Source organism: Glycine soja, chromosome 6 (assembly GCF_004193775.1).
Source record: "Glycine soja cultivar W05 chromosome 6, ASM419377v2, whole genome shotgun sequence".
Taxonomy (NCBI): Eukaryota; Viridiplantae; Streptophyta; class Magnoliopsida; order Fabales; family Fabaceae; genus Glycine; species Glycine soja.
The window spans coordinates 37,020,889-37,030,580 of record NC_041007.1 but is presented as its reverse complement, the minus strand read 5'-3'; positions in this window follow the sequence as shown (position 1 = coordinate 37,030,580).

Sequence of the window (9,692 nt, the reverse complement as noted above, 5' to 3'; positions counted from 1 at the left end):
ATTTAGGTATAATAATTGTATTTTGTTGTAGTAGTGTAATGTTTAATAATTTAGGTAAAATCTTTATTTGTTTGAAGTAATTTTTTGTGAAATTAGATGTTTCGTAAAATTTAATATTATTGTGTTTTTGTAGTAATTTTTTGTAGAAATTTAAAATTATTATGATTTTTTTGTAAAAAAGTGTTTTATCATATGCATACTTTTAGCATTGAACTTCTAAACATCTTTAAAAGACAAGTGCACAACAAAAATCAATGCAAAAAATAAATTCAATAAAAGTTGTAACCAAAATAATATAACAAATACAAAAATGTTATCAAATACAACAAAAGACATGTATCAATGATCTATGCGGCATCTACGTCGCGCCCTAAGACTTCCATCTGAGGCGTCACCCCTAGCGATCTTGAGGCAATCTTGCATGATCTCGTGTAACTCTGTGCCTTCAGTGACCATCCTGAGGTTGAGCACACGCTCCAACTTTTCTGTGATCGCTTCACAACCTTCACAAGCATCCTGTGACAGTCATAAAAACACAGTTATTACAAAATTTTAAATAAAAATCAATTTATAAAACATTAAACCAACTAATCTTACCACTGAATGTCTAGGGAGATCATATGGCACTGGAACCACCAGGATATGTGGCTCGACGTATTCCTCATCATGTGGGGCTGGTGGATGTTTGGGCTGATCACCTGCTTGGGTTAGTGTGACGAATGGATGAGATATTTGGAAAAACCAATCCATGTAGTCTGCTGATACCTGTCTAGGACAACACAAATCTCACTAGCAGGTGCTACATGGTCCGAGAAATGCATCCACCTGTCGTCTATCTCCTCATATGACAATGAAGCACTAACAGGCAGCGGAGGGATCATCTGAGTGTACCCAAACTATCGTACCACCCTCTCTGATCGAACAAAGACCACAATAGAACCCCATCTCAACTGACCCCGGAAGTAGGAAATTAGGTCAAAGCCCCTAACTCCATGGTGGTCAACGTAAGGCATCTAGCACATGTCCGTGATTGTCAGAGCATCTAAACGTGCCTGGTATGGTGCTCCTGTGATCCCCCTCATGTGAGCCTTTGTAGTCAGCCACCGAGAGGCACGTGGGGTCGTCTCAGCATACGCATCATCAGTGACGCACTGATGCATACTGGGAAAGTGGTCATATATCCAACACTACAAACATGATGTGAACATAAGATAAAAAGACATGTTTACATCATAATCCAATTTAACTTATTACGAACAAAACATTTACCTGTAATAAAGTCAAGTACCCAGCCATTTGTCGTGTAGGGGTCTGGCAAGCTTCATTTAGCTGGTCATACATGTGCACCAGCGCCGCAGCTCCCCAAGCATAGCCCCCAGTCTTACCCAGGTCTCAGAAACCCTCCAGATGAACCACATGAACATGTGTTGCACTCTTGTTAGAAAAAAAAAGAGTGCAACCCACCAAGTGGAGGAGGTAAGCACGGGCTGCTACAATCCACCGTCGAGCATGGCATCTACTCTGATAGACCTCCCGAAGCCACCAAAGTCGTATGTATGCCCCATGCGCCTATACGGTCTCATCTCTAGCCTCCTCACCGGAGACCTCAAGCAGCTCCATCAACAAGAAGACCGCCTCGTCCACAAGCAAAGGCTCAAAGCTGAGTAGCACGCCTGTGATGGGAAGATGGAGGAATGCTGCCACATCGTCCAGGGTGATCGTCAACTCTCCTACTAGAAGGTAGAAGGTGCTGGTCTCCCTATGCTACCTCTTGACAAATGCGAATATAAGTCCAGGATCGCCGGTGACTACAGAACACCTGATCAATGGACTTAATCCAGTGGCCGCCACTAGGCCTTTTATCTCAGGCGCTGGCCTCCCAAATTTATCAACCTTCATACCGTGGGAGGCCAACTTCAACTCAGGTTGTTCCTGAGTTGAAGAACACATCATAACAGTTTATTATTCATTATCACAAACAACTCAACAAAAACAAATAATTAACAAATAACTTTACGTAAAAATTAAAATACCTCTCCACTCCAGATGCTATGTGCCACATGGTCGGCAAACGAAGTCAGGACCGATGGGTCATATGATCCACCAAGGAATCCCTCAGCATGATCAGCAGGTGACCCCTCAGCACCATCAATAACTATGCCTTCTACGTCTGCAGCATCTACGTTTGCAGTCCTCTCAGGAATATCCTCGTCCATATGAGGAACATCCTCAGTCACCTGAGGAACATCCTTAGTAACATCAACATGAACCTGTTGCCTATGGGCAGAAGCGATAGGCCTACACTGTCGTCGAACATCAACATGATGCTCATCCTGACCCATGTCTCTGCCTCTAACACTAGCTAAGGCACGACCTAAACCTCTTGTTCTAACCATGATCTGAAAATCATGAAGAACATGTAGTTTTTTTGGTCAAGTTAACAATTCATATCATTAACACATAAACTAAACCCTACACACTCAACCCTAACTACTACATATCTATCATACACTCTGCTAGGACCTAATAACCGAATTTTATGCAAATCCAGAAAACATAAAAAACATAAATATATAATATTAAATTAAATTTTTGTTATCACAAACATAAATATTATCAAGCATAAATAAAAATGCTATCTATCAATCATAAACAAAATTGTTACCTAATACATAAAAATGTTATCTACAAACATAATAAATAAATAAAAAATTAAGCAAACTAATAAAAAAAATTTCAAACCTTGTTACGAAAGAAGGTTCTTCCGTAAGAAGAAAAGCATTAATACGGAAGAAGGTTCTTTTGTATGTTCTTACGGAAGAAGGTTCTTTCGTATATTCTTACGAAAGAAGGTTCTTTCGTAAGTTCATTCGAAAGAAGGTTCTTCCGTATGTTCGTACGGAACAACCTTCTTCTGTTACGAATGAATTTCTTCTTACGGAAGAACCTTCTTTCGTAAGTTCTTATGGAAGAAGGTTCTTCCATAGGAACTTACGGAAGATCCTTCTTCCGTACGAAGCATTTTCAAACAATCACGCATACGGAAGAAGGTTCTTCCATAAGCGAAAAACGCTTCCTCTCCTCCCATGGTTTCTCAGAAAAACAAAGTCTTCTACCCTAAAGCAATAACGCCTAAACTACATCACCAATGGCAATTAAAGAGGAGGGGAGATAGGAAGTACTAACCTCAACGACGGAAAATGCCAGCAAACACACCAACAGAGCTCCGAAAACACACAAAAATGGCAATATGGAGAAGAGCAGGCGCAGAGGAAGAAAGAAACAAGAAAGGAAGTGAGAGGTTGATGGGTGCGCGTTGTTTTTTTAAAATTTAATAGAAGGACAATTTAGCCCATTCACATAATTGTTGGGTGCACTAGCAATGTTGTTGGGTGCACCTAGCAAGTCCCTTTTAACAGATTGAACCCAACTATTTTAACCCGCAAAGATCAATTATTTGAACCAAACCAAACCAAATCGTCTGTTAGCTTGTTTTATATCTCAGATATTTCAGTTTCGGACGGTTTATTTTTTCTTTGCTCAACCCTATTGACTCCACCACTATATTCTTTGGAATGCTTTGATGGAAGCTGTATAGCTTTGCTGGAAAAACAATTGAGAAAATTATGAGTAGAAATTGAGACAAATCCAATTTCTTAGTCTTTTATGCTGTATCTTGCTGAATTTATTGGCTGGCTAACAATTTTGTAGTGATTAGACAAATAGAAGTTGGATTTGGTTGTTCATGAGCCAAATTTGAATAGTTTGGTGAAGCATTAAGGAGTATATGTTAACAATTTTTGAAGAGGACTTCTGGAGCATATTCCCTAATTCTACACCATTGAAAAATTCTATTATACTCCAAGCTCATAGGATCTCTAACTCATTTCTCGGCTTGTATCAGAACATACAAAAAGGCTACATAAATCAGCAATGAAATATTTGATTGGTGTTTGTTTCTTATTTGAAGTTCCCTTGATTTATAACAATAATAAAGGGAATGGGAAGTTTTGGTCTACATAGACTATTTAACCTCTCACATTTATATAAATCGTTCCTTTCCTTCACTTTTCCCCATTTCTTCACATTTTTATGTATATAGGTTATATTTAGAAATAATATATTATTTATTTCTATATAGTAAAGGTTAATAATTTTCGGTCAAATTTTACTATAGTTTAATCTTAGGAAAAATGATTCGTCGATAAATTAGAATAATAAAAAATGTTCTCATTTATTTAAAATTTAATAAAAATGGAACCACGTACATATTAAGTAAAATATATAAATTAATAAGCTAAAATTAATATAAGAAAATATATTTATTTTTTCGTTTTCAATGATTTTAACTTTTGACCAACCGGTGCCAACTGAGCTAGACGGGCTATAGATTATATATAAATTAATCTTAGAAAAAATAATTCGTCAATAAATTAGAATAATAAAAATTGCTCTCATTTATTTCAAATTTAATAAAAATGGAACCACGTACATATTAAGTAAAATATATAAATTAATAAGATAAATTAATATATTTAATTTTTCGTTTTCAAAGATTTTCAAGTTTTGACCAACTGGTGCTTTTATTTGATAACATAAGATGCTAAAAGAAAAATGTAATTCATTAATATTTGGAGGAAACTTTTTAAGATTATTTTTATAAAATTATAAATAAATCGCCCACCATGGGGCTTGATAAAATTAATATATGATAAAATATTTAATTTTTCGTTTTCAAAGATTTTTAAGTTTTGATCAACCGGTGCTTTTATTTGATAACATAAGATGCCAAAAGAAAAATGTAATTAATCAATATTGGGAGGAAACTTTTTTCAGATTATTTTGATAAATTTATAAATAAATCATCCACCGTGGGGCTTGATAAAATTAACATATGATAATATATTTAATTTTTTGTTTTCAAAGATTTTCAAGTTTTGACGAACCGGTGCTTTTATTTGATAACATAAGATGCCAAAAGAAAAATATAATTGATTAATATTTGGAGGAAACATTATAAGATTATTTTTATAAAATTATAAATAAATCACCCACCGTGGGGCTTGATAAAATTAATATATGATAATATATTTAATTTTTCGTTTTCAAAGATTTTCAAGTTTTGATCAACCCATGCTTTTATTTGATAACATAAGATGCCAAAAGAAAAATGTAATTGATTAATATTTGGAGAAAACTTTTTCAGATTATTTTTATAAAATTATAAACAAATAGCCCACCGTGGCGCTTGAAAAATTAATATATGACAATATATTTAATTTTTCATTTTCAAAGATTTTCAAGTTTTGATCAACGGGTGCTTTTATTTGATAACATAAGATGCCAAAACAAAAATGTAATTGATTAGTATTTGGAGGAAACTTTTTCGGATTGCTGTTATAAAATTATAAATAAATCGCCCACCGTGGGGCTCGATAGAATTAATATATGATAATATATTTAATTTTTTGTTTTCAAAGATTATTCAAGTTTTGACCAACCGGTGCTTTTATTTGATAACATAAGATATGCCAAAAGAAAAATGTAATTGATTAATATTTGGAGGAAACTTTATAAGATTATTTTTATAAAGTTATAAATAAATCACCCACCGTGGGGCTTGATAAAATTAATATATGATAATATATTTAATTTTTCATTTTCAAAGATTTTCAAGTTTTAACCAACCGGTGCTTTTATTAGATAACATAAGATGTCAAAACAAAAATGTAATTGATTAATATTTGGAGGTAACTTTTTCAGATTATTTTTATAGAATTATAAATAAATCGCCCACCGCCGTGGGGCTCGATCAAATTAATATATGATAATATATTTAATTTTTCATTTTCAATGATTTTCAAGTTTTGACCAACCGGTGCTTTTATTTGATAACAAAATAAGATGCCAAAAGAAAAATGTAATTGATTAATATTTGGAGGAAACTTTTTCAGATTATTTTTATAAAACTATAAATAAATCGCCCACTGTGGGGCTTGAAAAATTAATATATGACAATATATTTAATTTTTCGTTTTCAAAGATTTTCAAGTTTTGACCAACCGGTGCTTTTATTTGATAACATAAGATGTCAAAAGAAAAATGTAATTGATTAATATTTGGAGGTAACTTTTTCGGATTATTTTTATAAAATTATAAATAAATCGCCCCCCGCGGGGCTTGATAAAATTAATATATGATAATATATTTAATTTTTCGTTTTCAAAGATTTTCAAGTTTTGATCAACCCATGCTTTTATTTGATAACATAAGATGCCAAAAGAAAAATGTAATTGATTAATATTTGGAGAAAACTTTTTCAGATTATTTTTATAAAATTATAAACAAATAGCCCACCGTGGCGCTTGAAAAATTAATATATGACAATATATTTAATTTTTCATTTTCAAAGATTTTCAAGTTTTGATCAACGGGTGCTTTTATTTGATAACATAAGATGCCAAAACAAAAATGTAATTGATTAGTATTTGGAGGAAACTTTTTCGGATTGCTGTTATAAAATTATAAATAAATCGCCCACCGTGGGGCTCGATAGAATTAATATATGATAATATATTTAATTTTTTGTTTTCAAAGATTATTCAAGTTTTGACCAACCGGTGCTTTTATTTGATAACATAAGATATGCCAAAAGAAAAATGTAATTGATTAATATTTGGAGGAAACTTTATAAGATTATTTTTATAAAGTTATAAATAAATCACCCACCGTGGGGCTTGATAAAATTAATATATGATAATATATTTAATTTTTCATTTTCAAAGATTTTCAAGTTTTAACCAACCGGTGCTTTTATTAGATAACATAAGATGTCAAAACAAAAATGTAATTGATTAATATTTGGAGGTAACTTTTTCAGATTATTTTTATAGAATTATAAATAAATCGCCCACCGCCGTGGGGCTCGATCAAATTAATATATGATAATATATTTAATTTTTCATTTTCAATGATTTTCAAGTTTTGACCAACCGGTGCTTTTATTTGATAACAAAATAAGATGCCAAAAGAAAAATGTAATTGATTAATATTTGGAGGAAACTTTTTCAGATTATTTTTATAAAACTATAAATAAATCGCCCACTGTGGGGCTTGAAAAATTAATATATGACAATATATTTAATTTTTCGTTTTCAAAGATTTTCAAGTTTTGACCAACCGGTGCTTTTATTTGATAACATAAGATGTCAAAAGAAAAATGTAATTGATTAATATTTGGAGGTAACTTTTTCGGATTATTTTTATAAAATTATAAATAAATCGCCCCCCGCGGGGCTTGATAAAATTAATATATGATAATATATTTAATTTTTCGTTTTCAAAGATTTTCAAGTTTTGATCAACCCATGCTTTTATTTGATAACATAAGATGCCAAAAGAAAAATGTAATTGATTAATATTTGGAGAAAACTTTTTCAGATTATTTTTATAAAATTATAAACAAATAGCCCACCGTGGCGCTTGAAAAATTAATATATGACAATATATTTAATTTTTCATTTTCAAAGATTTTCAAGTTTTGATCAACGGGTGCTTTTATTTGATAACATAAGATGCCAAAACAAAAATGTAATTGATTAGTATTTGGAGGAAACTTTTTCGGATTGCTGTTATAAAATTATAAATAAATCGCCCACCGTGGGGCTCGATAGAATTAATATATGATAATATATTTAATTTTTTGTTTTCAAAGATTATTCAAGTTTTGACCAACCGGTGCTTTTATTTGATAACATAAGATATGCCAAAAGAAAAATGTAATTGATTAATATTTGGAGGAAACTTTATAAGATTATTTTTATAAAGTTATAAATATATCACCCACCGTGGGGCTTGATAAAATTAATATATGATAATATATTTAATTTTTCATTTTCAAAGATTTTCAAGTTTTAACCAACCGGTGCTTTTATTAGATAACATAAGATGTCAAAACAAAAATGTAATTGATTAATATTTGGAGGTAACTTTTTCAGATTATTTTTATAGAATTATAAATAAATCGCCCACCGTCGTGGGGCTCGATCAAATTAATATATGATAATATATTTAATTTTTCATTTTCAATGATTTTCAAGTTTTGACCAACCGGTGCTTTTATTTGATAACAAAATAAGATGCCAAAAGAAAAATGTAATTGATTAATATTTGGAGGAAACTTTTTCAGATTATTTTTATAAAACTATAAATAAATCGCCCACTGTGGGGCTTGAAAAATTAATATATGACAATATATTTAATTTTTCGTTTTCAAAGATTTTCAAGTTTTGACCAACCGGTGCTTTTATTTGATAACATAAGATGTCAAAAGAAAAATGTAATTGATTAATATTTGGAGGTAACTTTTTCGGATTATTTTTATAAAATTATAAATAAATCGCCCCCCGCGGGGCTTGATAAAATTAATATATGATAATATATTTAATTTTTCGTTTTCAAAGATTTTCGAAAATTAATGGCAAAATTATATTTTTGGTCCCCCACCAATAAGTGGCTTGCATAAACTTGCTCACCCATAAGTAGAAGGGACAATCCTTTTGTTTACAGATTACAATCACTCTCCTTTTATCATTTTTTTTAATCTTCATATTCTTCTTACAAATTACACCAAAGGTCTTCACAGACTCTAGAATTTGTTTCTTACCACTGAATTGCAACCCAATCTCAAACTTCACATCTTCATCATTTTCAGGCACCTTATAATGAGGATATCTAACTTTCGGGGGACCTTCATCTTCACTTCCAAGTGGAGTATCCAACTCATCAAAATATTCAATTTCATCAGCCAAATCAGAATTTCTTGAGTCCACTTTATTAGGATCAAAAGTAGCCTCAGTACTTTGACTAAATGTTTCAGACTCCAACCATGCTGTCCAATCAGAGTTTTCTTCAAAATCACTAACTGAATCTTCACTATAGTCGCTGCTATCATCATCATCTTCCTCATCCCCAACATAATTCTCATCACTTTCTTCAGACCTCACATCATCATCATCTTTGTCAACCCCAACATGAATATCATCCATACACTCACAACAACCTCCATGTCACCCACACCATCAGCCTCTTCTTGAACCTGCACCTCAACCTCAACCTCACCTTCATCATCAAGCTGAACCTGAGGCTCCACATCAACCTGATCCTCCACTTGAACCTCAATCTCCACTTCAACCTCACCCTCCACCTGAACCTCAGCCTACACAACGGTTCAGCCTCCACTCCATCAATTACAACAACTTATCTCCCTCAACATCATTCAACTTTTTATCACATCTGTCAATCACCCCATCTTCCAGATGCACTTCCACCACAACAAACCCAGCAACATCTTCAGTCAATTGTAAAATATCAGAGTCACCATTCAATGGCTTCAACCCTCTACAAAGTGCCTTTTTGGGGTGCCTGTACCATAAGCACTTGAATGCTTTGTAGCCAATAGACTTAATGACTTTTGTCAAGTTAATATATGACATAGTATCCACATTCCGACCCCATTCCTCTTCAACAATGTCTCAATTGACATACACAATGGATGACTTATAAATAAACATCCATCCATGGTGAATCTTTAACCTCATTACATGTTCTTCAGTTGGCCTGCAAAAATGCGAATGACAAAGCCCAAAAAATTAATAAAAACAATAGTACCAACAAAGCTTTTTAGAACATAA